Genomic DNA, 24472 nt, shown 5'->3' on the forward strand with positions numbered 1-24472 from the left:
TGTCCGTCCAATACTACACAGCAACACTGTCTATCGAAATGAACAAGCACGCTCTTGATTAGCGCCTCCGAGACTGAAGGCACAGCTAAAGGCCCGCCCTCTTTTGTCCTTGCTCCTCTTTGTTTTCATCGGTAATCTATGGGTAATGATAGACGCGACATAATTTTCATCGCTTGTAGGGGGCATCCATCTTTGTCCAGGGTCAGGTGCAGCGACACACAGCGTTCAACCTGTCCTCATCGCATGCTTTCCGCCACTGTTCGCTCGCTATCAGCTTTGACGTAACCAAACCCGTAGCCCATGTGCTGACCGCGCCGACAGGTGATTTCTGAGGTCAAGGTTACGTGTACTTGCTCAAAAAACCGGTGCGAGGGTAAAATAACATGGTCTACACACTACGGTTGCTATTTGGATTGGAAGGGACATTCTATATCAAATGTGTCCCAGGTGTTCTTATCGCCATGTCAGAATTTCATGAAAAAAAAATGTCGCTTTTCACAGTCTCGCGCAGAGTCCTTCCCCAAAATATTTTCCTGAATAAAATTTTCTCGTCCCGTGACGCATTTTCAAGGTTCTCTGATATGTGTGAAACATGACCTTATGAAAGCTAATATAGATGTATTGGACCATATTATAACGTTTCGTGGGGCCGGCCGGCCCAGTCGGGCCCTGACATGTTGCTAGAATTATCGGCACACCCCAGTGATGGGCGTGATATGCGGTGAAACGTTGATGCAGAAATACGACAACTGTATTGCGGTTGCATTTCGAAAATTCATAACTCGCCCCATACAAGAATTGAAATGAGATAATGACAGAAATGTAATGTTAACAGGCGGGCCTATCAAATGCACTACTGTTCGTATTTTTGCTAGGACTAGTTCCGTACGAAAATCACGACTGAAAATGGACGTAAATATAAATTTGTTATGTTGAAGCGCTTTTGCAGAAATTGTGTGTGGTGTAATGTCTCGGAAGTATTTTATACTACGTAGTACCCATTGAAAACGGCGCATTCTATCAAAAACAGTAAGAAAACCTGTCGTATCCTCCTCCTTTACTTTTGCAAAATTTAAATAAAATTGACGGCACTTTATAAACAATTCGGCGCCGCATTTGCTGACAAACCATAGCGCATATGGAAGACCACTTAATTAACAATCCACGGGCGAACTTATGTTTCGCTCTGCCTAGAAAAAAAAGTTATCTCATTTATTGTGGTCAGCGAAATATGAAAAAGCATCACGCAACGGGAATATCTTTTTTAGAAAAAAATATTTTTGGGAAAACATTCTGCACAAGCTGGCAGCTTGTTTTCGTGGATGGCATGCAGGGCTAGCAAGGTGCATAAGACCGTCCGTCACCCGAGTATTTCATTTCCCTTAAAAATAAATTCAGTACGCCCAACAGGCCCGCGAGGTGGCGGAGAGGCAAGACCTCGACGTCCCCACGTGGGAGACCTAAGGCCCGATCGGCGAAAGCTCTGCAGGACTATCAATGAAGCTGTCACCGTTTACTGCTGAAGGAAACGAAAACCATGCTCAATAAAACGACGAGCCACATCTTAGTGCAGTTAATTTCTGTTGATCTATATAATCTGCTCACTATCGAAGCCTTGGAAGCAGTGACAAAACTAGAACCACAACACGGAGATTTATTCAGCAAGGCCTCAGCATCGTGCTAACGCTCACGTAGAAAAAAAAACGAAGAAAAAGGAAAAACGGCCCTCGCGAGTGGGAAAATAGACCCAATATTATAATCGCTCCCTGCTCGCATTAGTAAACAGTGCTAGTGCTTGTGACGCTCATGCAGACTGCTTTAATATTTGAAGCTGCTTCATTACTGAAATAGAAAGGGCAGAGAACTGCATGCGCATTCGCTATACGTATTCGCTCGCCTCGTCCATTTTCTCTATAGATATGCATCACAGATTGTCTCCAGAGATCCTCAGAGTTCATCCGCGAGCTGGAGATGTGCTTTCTACAGCACAAATACGTAAACAGCGCTAATGCATAAAGCCGCGAATATGTAAAATACAAATACAGCGCAAATGGGCAAAGGCTCAGACAAGGCAAAAATACGATGCAGAAATTCCCGCCGCGACAAACAGGTAGCCCTTGCGACAGAAGCATTCTACAGCGGCAACAGCAACATCGCGGGTGGCAAAACCAGCATAAAAATATTTAAATTAGAAGAAGAAAAATAAAGAGACTAAACCCTTCGAATACTCAGGAATGATATACCGTACGAACTTTCTTTCTCTCTCTTTTTTTTATAAACTGTTCTGCATCCATGTAAATGGGAGCCATCGGCTAAACTTTTCATTTATATATAGTTTACAAAGAATGGTAATTATAATTTCATCTTTCTCGTCAGCCAACTTAAATCCTGTTCAGGAGGAAGGCTTCTCCGAATGGCCTTTCATTTACCTTGTATTCTGCGAGCGGATTCTATCTTGTGCCTACGAACACCGTCGTTTCACCCCCAAACAGTCTGCCGCTCTCGGCCGCGTTTTCTGCCCCTTTGTGTTGATTACGTTGTCCGAACTCACCAACAGTTATTTGGCCTACGCATTACGAAACCCGCCTAGGTCGCGTAATTTAGCCATGATCAATATACTGCAAGGTGAGTTGTCGCCTTAACTCTAATCTCCATCTTTAACTTACAAAACTTGCCTCCTTTGTTCACGGGAATGAAAAAAAATCCTTCAGGAGGTTCATGTGAGAATTCAGGCTATCCAGGCTAACGTCTCCGGGGGTATGTATTATTTGGATATTTTGCCATGTTTTATTCACAACCGCTTGCAGCTGAAAGATGCCTGTTTTTTAGCCTTCTACGAGACCCGAAGACAGCTGCGTGAAATATTCGCTTTTAAAGTTGGTTTTTAGCATTGCCTGACACGTCACGAACGTTGAAAACCGATTTTCACTTAACTCAAATCGTTAGATAATGAAACAAACATCTCCGTAAACTTGGACAATGTAACTGTATCTTCACGTGAATTGCGGCGAAAATAACCTGATAACCTTCTCTTCAGAGGAACACCTAAGGACGTGGGGCGAATCGTGATGATCACGCAGCATGCTATATTTTCATATTGTCTTAGGGTATTCAAAATGCATTAACCGGGTGCTTTCTGTCACAGCGGTGAAGAAATAAATGGTTTACAGACCAGACTAGTCTCAATTTTTTCGAACAACATTGTAAAGAATACGAGAAAACTTCTTCCACATAAAGTCACGTGAACCTGACTACTAGATGAATACATCGCATAATCGCTTCCGAATTGACAGTTAAAAGCATTGAAGTGAAAGTGCAGAAGGTTGAGCTTAACAACAGTCTTAATCTCTAAAAGTTTTAGCTAAGTACGTGAAAGTGTGTTGCTCGACATTGATTTAAAAGGGGAAAAATAGATTCAATAAACAGACTGTAGTAAATCATTTTTTTTATTTATGCCGTCAATTGTTCAGCAAGAACTGCTAATGACTGCAAAAAATTAGGCGTGGCTTTGCTATCGCAAACATCAATGACCAGCGGAGCTGAGAGGAAGCCTTAGCAGAGTCGTGCAAAGCTAGGGGAAGAAGAGCGTGGTTTAGCAAAGCAGGATCAAAGCTAAGCAAGGTTCTTCCTCTCCCTCGCCTTGACACTCCATTGCTTTACCCTCACCCCTTCCCTCACCCTTGCTACACCAGGCGAATGATATGCCTTCCTTCTCGCTATACACTTGCCCTCTCTCCCGAATTGGCCATGCTGCGAACATCGCTGCGCACGGACCAAGCTCGACTTTGACAGCTCCGCTGCGAAGGAAACAAAGAAAGGACAGAAGCAAACTCATTTCAGCTTTATCTCTCAAACGCAATTATATTCATACTGATCATGCGGTTTGCTCACGAGAAAATTCCGGTGATTTAGATGCACCTGGCACGCAGTAATTGGAGTAGAAGAGACTAGGCATAAAGGCATATACTACAGGCATAACTAACTCGTTCAGGCCAAAAGCTCATTTCATGGCCGCATTGCAAGAAAATTCGTGTCATGCAGCTCACAGCGGGTGCACAGAGACACCCCGTTATCCCTCCACCTTTCTTTCTTTCTTTTTTTTTTCAGTAGCTGAACAGGACTCGGCAATGCGACAAGTCTAAACAGTAAGCCACATCGGCCGTGAAAGTATAACGCGCCGGAATGACGCATTATCGTCCCTATCTATAGCGGTGCGTGGTAAACTGTTAAACTGGTTGTGTCCGTGTGCATAGACCGGTCGCGAACAGGTTTATCTACGTCCTTTCCGACGACGTTCCTTTTCTTATTCTTCGCTGTAGTTTCTACAATTCCCGGGCGTTCCATTCCTGCGTTTAATTCTGCCCCTTTCCCGGCACGTGTACAACACCGTGTTCGTTTTACCTCTGGATATTAAGCTTTCCAATGCCATTTATACATTCCTTGAATATTCTGCCACACTTAACAACCATCTCTTAATCTTTGTCCCGTGTTCTCAACCATGACGAACACACTATGTAGCTGAAGGCGTATCAATAACAATACAAAGCAATATTTCCGATACTTTGTCCTTGAAAACGAGAATTCAATACGTAGAACCGTACACGAGTCAGCCCAATGGTGGCTTACACCGAATGCCCTTTTGATGAAGTGCAATCGGTGCCAATAGCAAACGCAAAATGGATAGGATGGAACGGGCGCACCACGCAGTGCTTTGGAAGACGTGCGAGAAAAAACGCACGTGCAAAACAAGCAAGAGACATGGTGGGATCATTTGAACGGCGTGTGCTGACCTCGAATCAGACTCGGGGAGTCTCGGCGATGTCCCGCGACGGTCCTCCTCACCTCACCGTAATTTATTCAGGATGTGAAATCGTACAGAAGTATGCGCGAACACCTGGATCTCTAGCCAACATCTAGTTGGTATTCATTCAAAATATACTTAAGAAATACAAGCAGGGCATATATACTCTGCAAGGAAAGCAAAATGGTAAAGCAACGTAACGTGGGTTAAGGGATCGAAAAAGAAAAAGGGACACTAAAGTTCAGGGTTACAGGGAATTCCTATGAAATATTTTTGAAGAAGCATTGGGATTATAGAAGTTGGGATTATAGTTCATATCAACAGGAAGATTATTCCGCATAGTAGTTCCAGCACTACAAATACACGTGTTCACGCATACATTATCTCTTAGTGCGAGTAAAAGAAATTACAATGTTGTTGATCGCGTGTGTTGTACCCCGATGAGCAACGCAAGAAGATTAAAAGGGATGGATGTTAACAATGCTCGCACGTGGTAGTAAAACTGTGTTAAAATTTAGTATCAAACGATAAGGCATTACACTTAGTGCTTGAAAATGAAGAGACTTAACAGTATGAACCGACAACGTCATGATTAGAACTACTATTTGTTTGCAGTGTTATGAAGATCAAGATCTATGCTATAGGTACGACCCTGAAACGCTACACAATATGACGGATGGCAATGAAACATACTGAAATAAATTAGCCGGAGTGTAGGCAAGTGTTGTCAGCATTGGACAAGTAGGTAAGAGGTTTAGGCTAACTTATTACCCAGTGCATCAATGCGTTGCCTCTCTCCAATGACAAACGTCAGCCAGCGTCACCTTCTCGGCTATAGACCCTCTGTACTTGCTTTGTCTGAGTGCAGCGCCATCCGAGCGTTACGAGTGTAACTCTGTGCAGAGGCATGTACGTACCTACACAGTTAGACTGCTTGGATTCACTGCGGACGTATTGTGGCCGCTCAGGGACATTTGGATAAGCTACGTTCGCAGGTCATGTATCGTAGTGCAGTTGGCTGTGCTTCGTAGACGTTTAAGCACGCCATCTTGAAACGTAAGAGCAAACGGCTAGTTTAATCAGATAGGAGAAAGCAAAGGGGACTGTAGAAGACAGAAGACGCGGACAGTTGAGAAATCTAGGGCGTCAACTAAACAGAGAGCCTCGTCTGGGCCCGCTGAGCACCGAGCGGTGCTCAAGTATGTGTGACACAACGATGCGATACAAGATTGTGAGCGTGGAAACAAGCACTTCGTACTTATGTAAAGAGAATATCTCAATTTTCGTTTGCTGCATTGGTTACACAAATCAAGCAAAATATGTCAGTTACCTTCAACGGCGTAAATTGTAGCGCAAACAAACTACAGTTTATCTCTCTGCTACAAAGCGTCGAAGAAAGCGCATGACAACGAAACTGCGGTAAAATAAAAAAAAAAAGCAGAGGCAGGCGCTATCATGCAATGCGCCAAAGCTCAGACGCGTATATCTAAGCATTTTCTTGTGAAATTTATGCGGCTGTTGTGTTGCCATTTGTTGCGCAGTTAGTAAAATTAAGCAGTGCTCTGAGCCACGGGGAAGCAACCGGTGACAACGACAAGCTGTATGAGAACCGCGGATGAGGTCCGTGACTTCTAATGAGAAGAAGAGCACGCCCCTTCGCTCACCCTTCCCACTCTACAACGCTTACGCAAGAAAGAGGTCGCGGGATCGATTCCCAGCCACGGCGGCTGCATTTCGTTGGAGGCACAATGCTAGAGGCCCGTGTGCTATAGGTACACGTGAAAGAACCCTCCACTACGGCGTCTCTCATACCATATCGTTATTTTGGAAAGTAAAACCCCAACAATTATTAACTCTTACGCAAGACAGGTGCCCGGCTGCGAGACCACGTGTGCCTGAAGAGAAAGCAAACGTTGCGTTTCAATCGCAGAGACCGTGACTCGCTAAGGGACGACGCCTCGTTGCCCTCCACAGACTCTGCGCATGCACAGCGCCTGGTGTCCTTCTAACCATATTTCTTGCGGCAGCCCATGTTGTTTGCAAGCTGCATGGTCTGCGTCTAAAAAAAAAAAAATGTAAACGTCCTGCGGGCGGCGGCCGTTCATGAGGCGGTGCATGCGGTGTCCCCGGTTTGCCGGTGGAGACGGTCCGTCGGTTTTTCCGTCGCTGTTGTCGACGCAAACACTCGCGCTGCCTTCCGACTCTCTCACACTCGTTTTCTTGTCGACGATGGGAGAGAGAGAGAGCGAAAGCAATCCGAAGCGGTGCGGGCATCATTTGGTCAAGAGCAACGCCCTTTTGCAAAACAAAGCGGTACATTCCAGCAGCATCTGCCTGAAGTGCAAAGCAGAGGAACCGGTTCCGTACTGTTTCACATTCGCAAAGGTTGACCGCGATGAGGGTTGGTACACGCGCGAGAAAGCTAGCGAGATTTTACGGCTCGCGCGAATTCGTCCCTGGATGCGTGCAGTGAAAGTACGCCGCGCTTGTTGACGTCACTTGTTGGTTCTCCCAAAGGAAGACTTCGGACGCCCTGAGCGAGGACGTTAGCATCAACCGACCTCTCTGCCTCTTGCACGTGCAAGGAGGAATTCGCGCCGCGCTGTTGGCGTCAGTGGTTCGGGAGATCAACGCCGTTCGTACGCCGACTTCATCATCGCATGCGATCCTTGCCTTTGTTTGCTCTCTGACTTCGCGTGTGTGGGTGGGCCAGGAACGTGCACAATATGGATTCCGGAGCAGTGCTTCTGAACGTTTCGCGGCTGGGAAACGAGTATTCATTGAACGGTTACGATAACCTGGCGCTGGACTTGGAAACCAAGGCGACCACCCTGAATGGAACACGTGAGTTAAACCCAATGATTAGCTGTGCCCTCATGCAGTTATATCGAACAAAATGACCGTGCGGATGCTATCGCGGGGAGCTACATCACATTTGTACCTGCTTCTAAAAGCGAAGCTGTCGAAACATATAGATCATTGAATGAATCGCTCATGTACATATACGTCATATGCTATGCTCTGCATTACATAGGACACTTAAGCAAAATTCTAAGCTATAACGTCCGGTAAAATAACAAAATTCGCATAAGTGATCGTTGCTTGGCCTAAACAAAACAAAGTTGGCTATAATGGAAGGAGAGACCAAATCGGAAACAAAGCGAAACAACGCTACGTATTGGCGTGATTGATACCGACGAGCTTTTCCGAACATGTCATAGTCAATGAAAACCAAGGCTAGCATAACACTGCAACAGTGGCGTAGCAAGATATTTTTTCGGGGGAGGGGGGGGGCGGTTCGACCACCCTTCATGTATGTTCATGCGTGTGTTTGTATGTGGGCGTGTATATCTACGCATGCAAAGTTGAAAATTTTCAGAAGGACGTTTTGCTGGGCGAGTTGGTAATATTCCATTATTAAACTTAGCGCAAAAATGCGCTGTGTATGTTACCACTTCACTTTGTCCGTGTTTTTTTTTTGCGCTAAGTTTAATAATGAAAAATTTCAGGGAGAAATTTGACCCCCTCCAACCCCCTCCTCTTTCGGCTACGCCAGTGCGCTGCTATGACCTTGATGTGTAAAATCAGTTTCTAAATAGCTGGTGAAGGCGAACCACAGCGCACCTGTCGTGACGAGGACGATAACAATCCTAACAAACAAGGCGCTGACTAGTTATTAAATACGAAGCATTTCTTAGCGAACCCAACGCACATTGAGCGTTGCTGGGTCATGAAGGCCTCAACGTTCAACCAGGGGTCCCCAACGGTAGTGCGCTGGCCCATAACCTCGCGCGAGATCTCACGCACCGCCCGGGGACGCGGGCCGGCTCACTGGCCGGGGACCCCAACACGCACCGGGAGCCACTCCTCTCCTATCACGAGATTCGCTCGCACTATAAGTTATCTAGAAAGGAATTCCCCTCACCTCACTCAACACTAAACAAAGCACAACAATTAACGCTTAGACTGCTGCAAACACACAGTTACCCCAGCCCCTATATCTGCAGCAAATACCTCCCTATAAGGCCAGAATGCCCTAAATGCCAAAATCCATAGGTGCGACATGGGTGGCATGGGGGGACATGCTGTGGCAGTGTCCCGCGCTAAACGCTAGCTTCGGGTCTCCTGCCTCCGAGAACGACTGGATCAACCACCTTAGGAGCCCCGACAGGGCCCTTCAACACCAGGCCGCCCGAAGGCCCAAAAGGTGGCTGGCGAGCTCCGACTCCCAGTACCCATATGGGCGGAGCCCCGGAAGGGGTGCCCAGGCCCCTTCAGGACCTTTAATACAGTCAATTCTTTCTCTCTATCAACGTATCTATCTATCTAGCCGCCTACGTCTGGGTGCTCTTGTGATCGCTTCTTAACTTTGTTTAGACCAAAATTGGCATGGGAGGGTAAAGGCCCGAACACACGTACGCGTTGCAGCGCGTCAACGCGTGGACTTTTGACGCGGCGCCGCGCCCTCTCCCTATGGAGAGGGAGGGCGCGCAGCTTCGCGTAGCCGCGCGCCCTCTCTCCCCGTAGGGAGAGGGCGCGGCGCCGCGTCAAGAAGTCACGCGTTGACGCGCTGCAACGCGTACGTGTGTTCGGGCCTTAAAGGGACACTAAAGAGCAAAACGATTTTTCTCGCATTAGTAAAGTAGTCTTCCACGATACCAAAAACACCACGCTTTCTGCGCGAAGACGCTTAATAATCTAGAAAACGCGCAAAAAGAAAATACAGGTGGCGACGCCACCTTGGAATTCCAGCACCATTTGCCGTGACGTCACATATTTTTGACGGCGCCTGCTTGGGCCTACGTAGTTCCTAATCGGTTAAATCGAAGTACATTGTCCTGTGAGGGGGTCAGAGACTTGACATAACGAGTTTGTGGAAATTTCGTCGAGCCAGTGGCGCCAAAATACGTTAAATGCTCTTTGAAGTTTTTTACGTCACAAATTACAAAGTTCGGCGCGAAATCTAAAAATGAAACTTTGAACTTGGTTTTCTCCTCTAATAATAAACCTATGGTGGTGAAATAAGCTACACAAGAACACAAGAGTTCTCCGAGCACACTTTATCAATCTAAACCAATTCATTGTTTCTCTTTAGTATCCCTTTAAGAGACTTCGACGAGTTTGACCATGCGAAAATCCTGTCGCGTAAGTCGTCAAACCCTTTCCTCGAGTCACGTGACACATACCCATGTATACCACGGGCCACGGTAAGCGTGCTCCACAGATGATTGACAGTTTTATCTACCCAGGAACGGCGAGAACAGATATTGGTTTTTTTAAATGTGAGAGCGTTAAGAAAAACCGACATCGGCAGCGTTGACCCGACGAATTAAGATTCCAGCAGGCATCGAACCCAAGCATTCTGCGTGGCAGTCAGGTATGCTACCACAGAGCCACGCCAGGTCTAGAGACTGCTTTGGAGAGACACTCTACGCAGGCGCAATGTCGGTGCAACGTCAGTTGTGGTTGTAGTGCTGGCTATCTAATTTTATAACAAAGCAATAAACACTACATATGTACTCCTACGATACAGTCATCATATCAGGTTAATGTCAATTGTAGTTCCAGTGTTGGCTCCGCTTTTATAGCAGTGTAATAAACATTACACTTGTATTCCTATGATTCAGAAAGCTATATTCAAGCTTTGCTCGGCCCCAGAGGAATACGCTAACGAAAGCTACACATGATATTCACATCATCGTACCGTAAGGTGTACTTCTTTAGCAGCCGAGGTGACCTCAGACTCTCCACAGCAAGCCAGTTCAAACAGAAAATATAGATATGGAAACCCCATATTTCACATTGACAGCATGAATGGAAGCAGGAACGGGAAAAGTAATTCGGGCGGTTCGTGAATTGGGTAATACATAAAACCAATGGATTGAATTCAGAAAAATTACGAACAAGAAAATAGTTAAAAATTGGTTTATCGTTCAGCTTCCAGTTCCTTAAACATCACGTGCGACGTGAAGCCACCTGAAAAAAAAAAGAAAGGGAAAAAAGGGCTGTTCTGATTCGTCACCGTGGGCACGAGCGGCGCTGGGTAACATTTCCAAGGTTACATCTAGAAAAATAACCACAATAAAGACGGGAGAACGACAGCCGCCATAGCTCAGTCGGTAGAGCATCGCACACGTACCGCAAAGGTTGTAGGTTCGGTACCCACCGGCAGTGAGTTGTTTATCGCCCATTATTATTCCTTTATCATTTACCTCATAATTACTATGCCGCAATTAAAACCTACAAGTAACGACCTCTGTGCTTTCCATGGCGTCGCTATCAGTTGGCTACATAAGGTCGTGCCTAACAAGAAAATAAGTCGTTCATTATTGCCGGATGGATGGCTGTTAAAACACGCAAAAGATGGGCTTGCCAAGGTTTTTACGAAAGGTGTGGATGAAACAATACTTAGGTATAACAGAGCGACACATAGAAGGCAGGGCATTGTCAAGACTCTTGGCTGTCATGCTCGGAGTCAGCGAAGCGGCGAAAGCCTCTTATTTCACGCTTGGAAGGAGACATGCATGTACGATAAACAACGCTAATGATCGAGGAAGAGAACTTGATTCCGCTTCGGCATTGAACGTTATGTTCGGAACGGTTGTAGTCAATGACAAACAAGGGTTGACTGCTGCGCGGATGCAAATAGAACCGCTGTTAGAATTACAAAAATAAATTCAATATATGTTGAAGCCACACCTGTTAGGTAAGGAAACACCGGATTATATACGGGGAATAAACATTACTAGGGCGAATACTTCGGTAGTCCTGGACAAAGTGCAACTGGCTGCTAATTATGTTTTAAACTCAACATTACATTTTAAAAAGTCAGGAAAAGCTTGAAACTGCAAGCAAGAAGTTAGTAACGGCACAGGTCACTACGCCCCAATGTGAGTTATTGTGAGTTAAATCGAGATAAATCGGATGGATGAATGTAAACTATGTGAAACATTTATTGAACTGTTAGGGAGCACTACAATCACGGCGCGCATAAGCGGGCAAGTGGGCATATCACGAGGTATTTTTTGGTATTTCGCGGGTACCTCCGGTAAGCAGAAAACACTAATACTTATTAGATAGAAAGTTGGAAAGTGTGTAATCGGACATTTTGAAAACTGATCTACAACTTTCATTGAAATTTTTCTCCAGCTTTGTTGCTTCAAAGGTTGGTTAACTAATCTTGCCTAATTAGGCAATTAAGCAGAGCACAAAAATAGTGTGACTTACTCCAAGAAGTAGTCAGGAACATGCATTTCATCGCGTTGTCATAAAGTGCGGCGGCATATTTTTAAACTCTTGTCTAGAGTTAGCGGGGCACCCTTTTTATGTCTGTTTGAGATCTTAATGTGATGTGACCATAGGTAGGCAAACTCATTCATGAGTCGACTCACTCACACTCACTCAGACTCAGATCGAGCTGTGAGTCTGAATGAGTCCGGGTGAGTAATTTTTTGGTGAGTGTGAGCCGAGTGAGTCCGGTTGAAGAAAATTTGCGTGAGTGTGAGTCCGAGTGGGTCCGGTTGAGGTAGATATTGGTGAGTGTGAGTCCGAGTGAGCCCTAAACGCCAGGTATATTTCATGAGTGAGTCTAAGTGAGCTCCACCTTTAATTGCAGACCTATGATCCTATCCACTCAGCTATCTGCATTACTATCAACCTTATATCGGCTTACGTTTATACTCAGATCTATTCCCCACACCTCAACACACTAGCGTTCATGCACCACCTCAGTGTTTATTGATCAGAGGCGTGAGTAAGGGCGGGGGGGGGGGGGTGTAGGAGGTGCTGTGACCTTCTAACTCTTTCACGGGACTTTCTTAATAGAAATATGTCGTATGAGTCACATATTTCATAAAAACGTCCTTACTACATTGAAACCCCTGAAATCTAGTATTTGAAGGTACAAGACCCAAAGGCGTATCGTAGAGCATCCATTATTTGAGATTTTGGCATTCAAGAGCATTTGCACCATAATCGGAATAGCTCACTTAATGCCAGCGGACTCATGAGTCGACTCACTCAGGCTCACTCCGGCTCAGGTCAAGCCGTGAGTATGAGTCTGAGTGAGTCCGGCTGAGCAAAATGTTGGTGAGTTTGAGTCCGAGTAAGTCAGGTTGAGAAAAAGTTCAGTGAGTCTGAGTCCGAGTGAGTTCGGTTGAGGAAAATTTAGGTGAATCTGAGTTCGAGTGAGCTCTCACAGCAAAATATATTTCTTGAGTGAGTCTGAATGAGTTCTAAAATTTTTGCCGACCTATGGATGTGACATTATTATTCATATTTTTGAAAATTCTTATTGCAGTGTCCTTCCTGGTGTTACGTTAGTTTGTACGTGATATTGAATATGAATGTTGTATATGTTGTGCTACCAGACTTTTTTAACGTTCTCGTGTTCATTTGCTAACGTCATACGATACAAAGTTTTGAGACCTGTACGTCGTATGGTGCACCGGTTTAATAGCAAAGGGAAATCCAACGCCTCACCAATGTGCCAACATCTCCTTACGTCATATCAACAAAACTATATCAACGGCCATATCAAATTCATATCAACAGTCAATACAATTTAGAGTCATCGAATGTTGCTAAAACTGTACTTACTCACTATTATTTTATTACGCTAGTAAGATGTCTGACAAGCGCTGCATCTGATAACCGATAGTTGGTAACTACGGTAGCTTTTTTGAGTGGCGAATCATTGTCTTTGAATGGTTCTCATTTCCTTAACAAAAGAACCCGTGAACGTTGGAAGAAAGCTATGTGGTCCAGATTTTCTGGTTTCTATTTCATAATTTCATTACGGATTGCCCACGTTTGCGCAGTTATGGTGTATTAGAGATCAATTTTTCAGAAACAAAAGCGTACGGCTTTATGCTGCATATTGCAGGTGAAACAGCGCTGCCGATCCATACAGAAGTGAATGGAAATAGCCGCCAGAACGGGTACAGAAACTTCGAGAGTATCGACCTCACCTGGAAGAACCTCACCTACAAGATCAAGAGTGGCAAAAGTGCGTACATTTCAATTCATATCTCTTGCTTTAGGATTTCATCAATATCAGTGGTGGACTTGGACATTATTTGAGATAAGTACGTGTCAGGCAGCGCATTACAGCTATAGAAGAAAAAGGAACTCTTGTTTAGAAATGAATTATCATTGGGGTGCACTCTGAGGTGGCGTGTGGACTACTGCCAAACTATTTTAATATCATTAATATCGGAATGGTGAAATGATAATTGAATGACTTAAAAGGTAAAGAATTACCTTTGGGTCAAAACGAAAAGGCGAATACGGGAAGCTGCCAACTCGCGAAAACTGAGATAAAAGGCGCTTGCAGACGAAGCTTATATTAAAAAACGAAAAAAAACAAATAACCAATTTAGTTATCACACTTTTTCTTTAGCACCACTTTCAAACCCCTTATTCGCTACTTAATGATGCATGCATGAAAGTGACGTTTGCTATGTTTCCAGTGGCAACGGTATCGTTGAAATATGAACTTGCCTTGCGCAAGTTTATGCCCAAAGATGCGTGCGCCATAAATGCATGCTGGTATTTCAGCAGTCAGTGACTTCCGTTAGTGACGCAAAGAACATTTTGTGGCTTTTATTAAAGAGAGAGCCAAACTGAGGATGGTACGCATGCATGTCTGCGAATGGTTTAAGCGACTGCGCGCTTAGTCACCGGTAGAGCAGTAGGGGCTTTTCCTTAATTATGTCCGTACGGGCCGTCGTAATGGCAATGCCTTACGATGACTCAGGTCTTCGGCAATATTAAAAATAAACAGGATGATTTCATCTCGCATGTGGTCCTGAAGGTACGTGACGAATAGCGGGTGCGTATTAACAGCGTTTTGTGCTTAAACTACAAAATGCCTCCTTTTTCTTAGAACGCACGTTTTGTTTTCTTGGAAATTGAGAGTAGGTATTACTTTGTAGAAATCCGAGATGAATGGATGAAAGAACTTTATTGAGGTCCAATAGGTCGTGCTAGTTTCCTAGCCCGAAGCGGGCCGCTCCCGAGAGATTCAGAAAAATAGATGGGCTCAAACCCTAGTAGCACGCAATGTGGCCACATCTACTGTGCTGTACCCGGCAATTCGGCCTTCTCGGGCGCGTTCCCGCACTGTGCGGAGGAGTCTTCTGACACCTATCACATGGTGTGGGCATGCCCCTCCAATCCTGCCTACCCACTCCACTCCCACCCCACCTGAGAGGACTGGGAAGCTGTCCTGCTCGGCTGCTCCGACCTCCAAGCCCAACAGGCATTGGTGGCTAGAGCCCGGGCCGCCGCGGCAGCTACAGGGATACCGGACTAGGGATCCCTCCTATGTTTGTGAAGGGCGGGCCCATTCGGCTCACCCCGTCCACACCTCTCGCTGTATAGCGTAATAAATGTTTTCCACCACCACCACCACCACAGCGTTGAAGCTACTTTGTCAACGTTGCGTCGACGTTGTGGCAACATTTGGTGCTACTTGTGAATATTTCATCTGCAAGTTTAAACCGGCCTATCGTTGCCACCGTGACGTTAAACACTGCTTATCATTTGCAGTGTGTACGCAATAATTCTAAGAAACCACAGAGAAAAGTACCACGTACTTAAATGTCAGTGATGTGATTATCTTCTGGCTCATTTCAGCGAGTAAGATCCTGGTGGAGAACATGAGCGGCGAAGTGCGTTCCGGCACACTGACGGCAGTCATGGGTCCTTCCGGTGCCGGCAAGACGACATTGCTCAACTTGCTTACCGGTTTCTAGTGAGTGCTGTCCTTCATTTTAATGCGATAGCGTTAAGAAGCTCGTTTCGCAGAAATTCCGGTGTCGACGGCGGCTGCGTCGTTGGTTGTGAGCTAAAATCAGTGTTGTCCGTGAGCGAAAATTCGGGATAGATGCAAATAAAATAACAAAAATCTTCGGTTCGAGTGAGACCGGGGATTCAAACCTGCGACCCCGGCTCCGTGGCGCGATGGGTTTAGCCGTTCGGCTACCACGCATACATCCTCTAGCATACTAACGGCGAGCTATTTATAAACCATCTACCGTTGCTGGAAGGCACATCCCAGACGTGCTTCAGCGTGGCAGAGGCTTGACTATCCCCCGCGAGACGGTGAAAAGGGCCCACGGGCCGGTGGGCGTCCGCACTTCGGCTTTCCTTGCGGCAAGGTTTAGGTGTCCATCGAGAAGCGAAGCCAGGCTAGCGATTGGGAAGGTGATACGAACACCGTCCGATTACGCTATCACGTTCTACTCTTGAAAGCGAAGCTCAAGTGTCCTCCAAGTTTATTCCAAGACACTATCAGCACTGCTCCAGCAACGTTACTACTTGCATGAAGTCACTATTGCATGAAGCCTCCCAAGAGATTCAGAACAGTAATGCCAGTTGATAAACGTCTCATGTAGAAAACCTCGGACAGGTTTCGCTGGGGTCGAGGTCTAAGTGCCAGAGACAAAGTGAATTTGTAACCGCGCCTGGCTACACATACGAAACATGGACATTGTCTCTAAGCTCCGATCTTGTGCTTCATCAAAGCCTTTCCCACGCCTGCTATGGGGCTCTGATATTTGACACAGCGCTCTGTGTCTCTCTGCTAAAGGTGACAGGTAATGAATGGTGAGGGACGACAGTAGGTTTGAGTCAAAAATAGGGCAGTATTTGAACCATGGTATATCTTTTCTGCGAAAGTACATTCAAACGATAGAGATACCGTTAATTGGTAGGCAGGGGAATTCACAAGCAAGGTGTTTAAAAAGCGTGGCTGATCCCTGCGTCATAGGAATTGGTATAACACGAAAGTGAAACGTGCCTTCACAGAGGTAGTTGAGCGTTTATTGTGCATTGTTTCGCCGAAACGGCGAAGCAATGAATGCGATAGCAACAAATTGGAATGTCACGCGAAGAACGGCAGCAGCTCGAACTTGCAGCGTGCTGCTCAAGCACAAAGGACGCACGAAAAGAACACACACCGGAGGAGCTCGAACTAACAACGGTCACAGTTATAACTACTTTGTGTTTGAGCAACGCTCTCCATTAGCAAACGCGGTCGCTGCAGCGAGCGAAGGGACCTTCGTGCACTCTGTAACTTCAACGTAAACTTGCGGTGAAAGCACAAGACGTACAAACCGCCTCCATCACGAGATAAGCGCGCGCGCACGAGCGACCACGCCCTGTAGTGCAAAGTACAGGTGGTCGCACGCGCGCATCGCAACGAGCGGGGCGATGATCTTTAAAGCGCGTCGTTCGCGCCGCGCGCTGCGGAGCGAGGGGTCGTAGGTTCGATTTCCAGCGACGGCACTTTTTCTGCTAGTTTTTTCTTTGTTATCTGTTGGTGTATATTTTACAACGTCATATTCGTGGCGAAAATATGCCAGTGAAGTCTTGGTGGTCCCCAGCAAAACACACTTTCGTGTTAAAAGGGAAGATGCATTGCATGCGTTTTTTTCCCCCTTAAGAGTATACATTGAGACATTCGACGTATGAAGGGCGGCGCGGATTCTCGTGCCGCCGAAATGCCACGTCATTTCTTGATATGTGCTTTTTTAACACGAAAGAGTTTGATGCCTAGGCCAAAGAAGATTTTACTGACGTCATTTCGTTACGGGAAAAATGTTGGCCCAATATGGAAATGACATTCGTCAGGATATGACGTTGGCCCGAGCCGGACCAAGATGCTCGTACATTCGGCGAAGCCGCTAGCCAACAGGACGCCGCGTGACAAGCAAAGCCTCAGGGTGGTCATCTACCTGCAAATATAGAGTGTGCATTTCGCGGCAACGGATTTTGAGTTCGCCAAGCGATTTACGGACAACCCTTCGGGCTCCGCTTCTGCAACCTGCGAACGAACGTGGTAGTGGCATCTACTATCCGCAGTGTCCGGCTGTTATAAATAACTTACTGCACGGGTTTGCCGGTGGTCATCAACGTCAGTAGTCGGCATAGGGGAGTCATGACCGATTCCTACAAAAGACGGATCAACCACCATTTTTATTTCATTTTAAGCAGTAATTCGCTTAAAAATATTGCTTCATTTTCGCCTTACGTTATCCTGTTATGTGAAGAAGGTCAGTGAGGAGTTGGTTAATTCTGACACAGCCTACGTGGGGGCCGTGAGAATATACCCCTATAGTTCTTCCGTAGAGGATGAGAGCAAAATAGCTGACTTGGCTAGTTGGTTGTGCATACTTGAAATAAACAGCGCAAAAAACGGATGGCCACGGAAACGAAACACACCGTGTGTTTCCTTTCCATGGCCGTCCGTTTTTTGCGCTGTTTATTTCAAGGAGGATGAGAACTCGCGAAGTCACTTTGCCGATATTGTTGCCATATTGCTGCACATCTGTCCAGCATCTTATTTTAATGCGCTCGTTAAACTTCGCTGATGCTGTCGTGAGCAGGGTGTCGGAACGAAATGTTTTTCGTTTCGGTTTTAGTTTCGTTCCACCGCAAAAAGTTCCGTTCCGTTTCTGTTACGGAACGAAAAAAAAAATGTTCCGTAACGGTTCGTAACGGTTTTCTTTAAGGAAAAATTTAAGGTTAAGGTAATCATAAAGAACATTGGATTTGTGATGTAGTTACTTGCCCTGTTCTTAGGAAAGTGGGACAAGGGTAAAATACGTTCTTCAGAGGAGCGGAAGTAACTGTACCACGAATTTCTACCAACTAGCACAAACCAGTATTAATTTCAAAGTCATAGTATTTTTTTCTCAAAAGACAAATACGAATTTTTTAGTGGGCTCAATGCTTTGTGTCAAGGGAGTGAGCACGATCTCAGAAGCAGCACGTCACTGAGTGTACTCTCTGATGTGCGAGACCGCTGTTCTGATAAAGAGATCGCCAGGCCTGCGCGGAACACGCAGCACAGTCACAGCGAAAGCTGGAAGAGCGGACTTTGTAGAGCCCGCTGGAGAGTCTCTTGGGGCAATAATACAAGCACACATGCAAGGTACCCACTACGCCATAAATCATCCCAATTCTTCTGAAGTAGAGAAGTTCCCATTATGCCATTTTGTCATTCTTCGGAGTCTCGTGGTACACGCTACACATCTGTAAGGCATTATGTGCACTTTGCGCTGTGACTGACGATGATAAAGAATTATGGCTGAGCACTTTGCAGTGGGTGGTAAGCAGTGTGGCGGAATGGGCGCCTCCATTCCATTTCAATTCCATTGCGGGGAATTAGAACTTGCCGCAATTCCATTCCTTTCAATTCCTCGGAATGAAAAAACTTAGCCCATTCGCACTCCGGGAACGGCCGGGCAGTTCAATTCCATCAATGTAATTCCTCCACGTAAGAAAGGCATTTTGATAGTTTTATTGAGTTAAGAATGAACGACCCATAAAGCTGATGTCATCAGATGCATTAAGAACTGCAACAGTACGCAAAACAGATTACCAAGGTCGAGGGATAGTAGCTTGGTTACATATCTCGTGCAGTACAACCACCCTACTAATTCCCATAGGGGCAGTTCTCCCGGTACCTATAGTATTTGCATGGTCAGCATGCATGAACGAATGGTGGTGCTTTAATATTGTTTATGCTTAAATGTGTTAATGCTAAAATGACGACGTAGCGTATTTTTATGCTGACAAAAGTAGTATGCAAGAAGACTAAGCAGTTTTGCCACGCGTCTGGAGCGGTTGTGAATATGGAGAAAAATAAGATTTGGTTAATGGGGAATAAGACCCTCTAGATCTGCTGGTATTAGTTGGAACAGTGCACCGCTCGGGCACCTTGTGCCTTTGTATCGAATACGGAACACTGGGCCGCACTGTTCGTCAGCACTCACGCTTGTCAAACGCTCCTCGTAAGCATAGAAGCACTATAGCGAGACACTGTGGTGGAAGACCCGACTGCCACGCAGAGGGCGCGGGTTGAATTGCCATCCGATCCTAGAAATTTGTTTCTCATTTATTTTTTTATATCACGCGATAGCGGTCATGGACACCGGCGGCGGTGGACAACTATGGCGCCAAAATCAGCTGTTGTGATCTCATAACAGCTTTCGCTGTAACAAACTTCAGCGCCGACAATGCCCTCTCTACGCTGGCCTGCGTGAAAGGCGCGCAAAAATCCACTTGCGTCAATATAAACATCTCTGGTTGCCACTGTTATCGTTTTTCGCACAAATTCAACATATCTTTGCTTTGGAATTCCTGCCTGAGGTACGCGCTAATACCGTACCCTGAGATATGCTCACACTGCACGAGCTCAGTTGCTCCGGATTGCGAAGTTTTATCGTGAACCGAAAAACGATTGAAAAAATTTCGTTTTCACTCCGGAACGAAATAATAGATAACGTTTCGGTTACGTTTTCGTTCCGGTCCAAAATATCGTTTTTTTCGTTTTTCGTTTTCGGTTTTCGTTTTCGGTTTTCGTTCCGTTCCGACACCCTGGTCGTGAGTATGTGGGTCCGAAAATATTCAGCAGACTAACCAATGGCTTTTGATTTTCTTCTTGCCTCCGTTTCCGCTCGCCTTGTACTCACAAAGCAGCCTGTGTGCGTAAGCGCATTGTCATTTTGTTTGCTCTTAGCAAACAAGATTACAGCTGAAGAATCAACCTTTGGAATAAAACTTGAACGGCATTGGAACACAGGCAACCAGTAAACGGCAACCAGTACGCTGCGTACTGCGACACACCGAATCCTACGCTTGTCCATCCTTTTACATTTTTTGACCGAGAGAGAACGTAGCCTGTTCGCCGTTTTTGTTTTTGTTTTGCTCCCGAACAAATGTTGGAAGACGTGCCAGAGACGCTTTCGCAAGCCGCTTCAAACAGCTTCCTTCTATTTGTTTTGTGCCGACTTCAGCTTTCCCTCGCCCCTCTCGGCCGCGCACGGTCTCCGTCTCATACAGCGTGACTGTTTCCACACAGAGCTGGCCGTGACCTTGCACCACTCAAGGTCACCGCAATTATCTCCCAGCACACCTTGCGTGGCCGACGCGCTGCGCCTTCGAAAAGCTCGTCGTTGCGTCGAATGCCATACTGCGTTCTCACATATTGACGATAATTATACTGCTGGAAAGAAATCTAACGCTAAGGTCTTTGTAGGCGACAATTGTGACGCAGCAATGCCAAGTATAGATAGATTTGTGTAAACTTCGCATTGGTAGGTATTGTTCATTATTTGATGCTTCTATGACGTCGACTGGAAACATTGCGAATATCTCATTTCGACATATATTTAGGAAACAAGAGAGGTATTGGCATCACACATCAAAATTACTCTAGTCAACTTACGAAGACACTAGGCCTTCTCTCCTATTGTGACACATGAAACTCTTGTCTTGCAATGTTTAGTTGCTGCTTTTGTTTCTTCCAAACTCCTTTCTTTGGCGTCAGATTGCATACCGGACGCCCGTCTGCCGGACCAATTTATCCTGTGAACCACCTCTCTCTCTCTCTGTTCAGTCATTCGTTTTATTAAATGCGAAGCATTTCTTAGCGAACCTCAGGCACTTTGGGCGTTTCTATCTACGTATCTATCTATCTATCTATCTATCTATCTATCTATCTATCTAGCCGCCTACGTCTGGGCGCTCTCCTTGTCGTCTCCATAACTTGTAATACACCAAAATTGGCATAGCAGGGGATCAGTGTATGGCGAACACGATTCACTGGTCATGACATGAATAACGCAAAATACCTGTCGCGTACGTCATGAAACCCTTTCTCTCAGTCACGTGTGGCACATACCCGCTTACCAGAGTTCATGTTATGCGGGTATGTGCCACAGGTGATACAAAGTCTCAACAACACAGTAACCGCGAACACACACATCGACACGCAAGGAAAGTGGTAACAATAATAATAATATTTGGGGTTTTATGTCTCAAAACCACAATATGATTATGTGAGACGCCGTAGCGAAGGGTTCCGCAATTTAGACCATCTGGTATTCTTTAACGTGCACCGAGATCGTACAGCACATTGGCATCTAGCATTTTGCTTCCGTCGAAATGCGACCGCCGCGGCCGGGATCGAACCCGCGACCTTCGCGTCAGCAGCCGAGCACCGTAACCGCTACACCACCGCGGCGGACGCGAGGAAAGTGAAGAAGCTGAAGACAGAACGCCCCTGGAAGACGCTCAACTACTATGCACTCGTCGATTACGCAGAAATCAGAGTCAATGTTTCCTACAATAAATCTGAGGAGGGAACCAGGCCTCTCATCATTACCGATGACTTCAACATGGATTTATCAAGACCCAACAACGCCTCTTTATATTGCGTGAAAGACGGCTCGAATGTGGACAGGGCATCGAAAGACCTCGCTGCCACGTCCAGGACAGGAGGCGTCATAGATCATTTCATCGTAAGAGGCATCCAGGATTTCCACCAGCTGCACTATACCTTGCACTTCACTACACTTAGACCCTCATAGCTGCGATCACGAACGAATCCGATAACAAGTCTTGTCCAGCCTCTGGTGCTCATTGATAACAGTGATGATGACCTTGCTCAATAACTGTCGAGAACCCCTCCTATACATACGCACAGGTTTGTGAAACGTGCGTGCGTTCTCCGTCATTCATAACGGACTAGTATAAGCATAACAACTGTAACGCAACTGTAACAACTGCAACTTACGTGCAGTGGCGCCTGCGCGTGCCACTCGGCTGCGTACCACATATCCCGGGAAACTTTCCTAAATGAAGCTTAGTTGCGAGTAACGCCTGTCCTGTGCGTGTGTCTCTTCTTTCCTGTTCGGATTCGCTCTATTCAGTATTGAAGAATATAAGCACTACCTATCAGCTTACCGCGTCTGGTGTTGGGAACACCCATGTTGCTGTTGGCATCGCTACGCAACTGTAAACAACTGGTTATAATACATATGCGACTCTTCAACATATGAGTTTACGTATACCACTTCCACATTTCTCTAGCGTCATTTCGTAACGTTTCGCTCAATGTGAAAAATTACGCCAGAGTCACCATCCCGCGCATGCTTCGCATAACATCGATTCCCACGGTACGTGGGATCTGCCGAATTTTTTTTCTGGAACATTTCAAAATTTTGTGCGCTGTGATATACGTGAACAGAAATGTCCTCGTATAGCGCCAGAGCGCATGCAACTGCATTCTGTTTACAACAAAAGAAAAACTACCTTGAGCAATAGAAACGGAAGAGCCAGTTATTTCAGTCTACGTTCAGTGAGAAATGGGGAGCGAAAAAAAAATATCCGGGAAAAAGTACGAAAACGTTTTCATGTGAACAAATGTATACATAATTTAGGTTGAATAAATATGACTCATAACATTTTCTTGTCTTTCATTCGTCCCTCAGGCTGCGCTGTGTCGCTATTTGAATGTAAACCAACCAGCCCAGCTAAGGACCCCTGAGACATCGAAGTCAACGTAGCGGCAGTGAATTAGCGCCATTAAACTTAAAGAAAAGATTCATAGTCATTATACATCAGTTTCGCTCGCGAAGCGGCCTGCACTTTGGCAGACATCAAAACTACAGCAGATTTTTGACTTCGTGAATGAAATCTCGTCCATCAGCATAAAGATGCCAGTGGCGGCTGGTTGAGGCAATCGGTTAAAGCCTCAGCTTCTCTAGATGCATCGTACACATTATCAAGGCCAAATTGTGAAGAGCTGCGAACGAAAGGTTACACCATTAGCATAAATACCTTGCGAAACGTACTGCTGTTTGTGAACATTCATAATCATTACGAACACGTTGTACTTCATAAGGGCTAAGAGAGATAATAATCTTTAATGAAAATCCCGGAGAGGTTAGCCTGGTTTGTCGCCTGGCTTACTAGTCCGGGTGTCGGGTGATGACTGTGGTATATACAGTGAATCACATATACACACACACGGTATGTACAGTCACGCGCGCACATATATACGCAAAAAGCGTAACCTTACCACGTTGAGTTATGATTCGTCGTAGTAATAGCAAACAAGAGATTTTACCCTATTCCGCCATGTTATATTGCACACAGATACTTCCCCCTCCCCCTTCCGCTTTTCGGCCTCATAAGCAGTGATGCCAACCCTGGGGATTTATCCCTAGATCTGGAGATTTTGTACCTCTTTCAGAGATTCGGCGTCTTTTTATTGAATCTAGCTATTTTTCTGAGGCTCTTGAAATGTTACATTACGCAGCCTAATGACAGGCTTTACTGATTAATCTGCGTCAACTAGAAAGGCTATAAAAAGGGAAATTTTCGTTATTTGCTCTTTTTCACTCAGGAAAGCTTTGTTCTTCTGCTGGGCCGGGTGAAGGCGAGATTATTATATGCTGGATGCTGGGGGAACTAAAACTTTGTCTGTCAACGTGGTTTTTGGGCTAGTTTGTTAAATGCATAAAAAGGTGTCGTAGCGCTAGTAGACACGGACAAGGAAGACACAACAGCGCTCGCTCCGTTGTGTCTTCCTCGTCCGTGTGTGCTAGCGCTGTGACAACTTTTCAAACTTTGTCGTGGTAAGCGTTTAGCATGCACGCGCATATCATTATGAGCGTCCTGAGTGACTGCTTCTCTGTGAAACAAAGAGAAATTTTTCTTGTAACGTACATGAAAACGTGCCGAGTTCACGCTCGCCGCGTGCCTTCACCGTACAAAATCTCCATGTCTAATAACTTCTGGACCAGCAGAATTTAAGAGAAAGAGAGCGAAATTATAAGACTGACAGTTGGGCGAGTTGGTACTGATACATTATTA

General features: G+C 45.7%; 1 pseudogene; it reads left to right on the plus strand.

Moving 5' to 3' along the window:
- The first annotated feature begins 7432 nt into the window (after nucleotides 1-7432).
- The window catches only part of LOC119376722 (ATP-binding cassette subfamily G member 4-like), a 34469-nt pseudogene continuing 17429 nt past the window's right edge, over nucleotides 7433-24472 (plus strand).

Source organism: Rhipicephalus sanguineus, unplaced genomic scaffold (assembly GCF_013339695.2).
Source record: "Rhipicephalus sanguineus isolate Rsan-2018 unplaced genomic scaffold, BIME_Rsan_1.4 Seq214, whole genome shotgun sequence".
Classification (NCBI taxonomy): domain Eukaryota; kingdom Metazoa; phylum Arthropoda; class Arachnida; order Ixodida; family Ixodidae; genus Rhipicephalus; species Rhipicephalus sanguineus.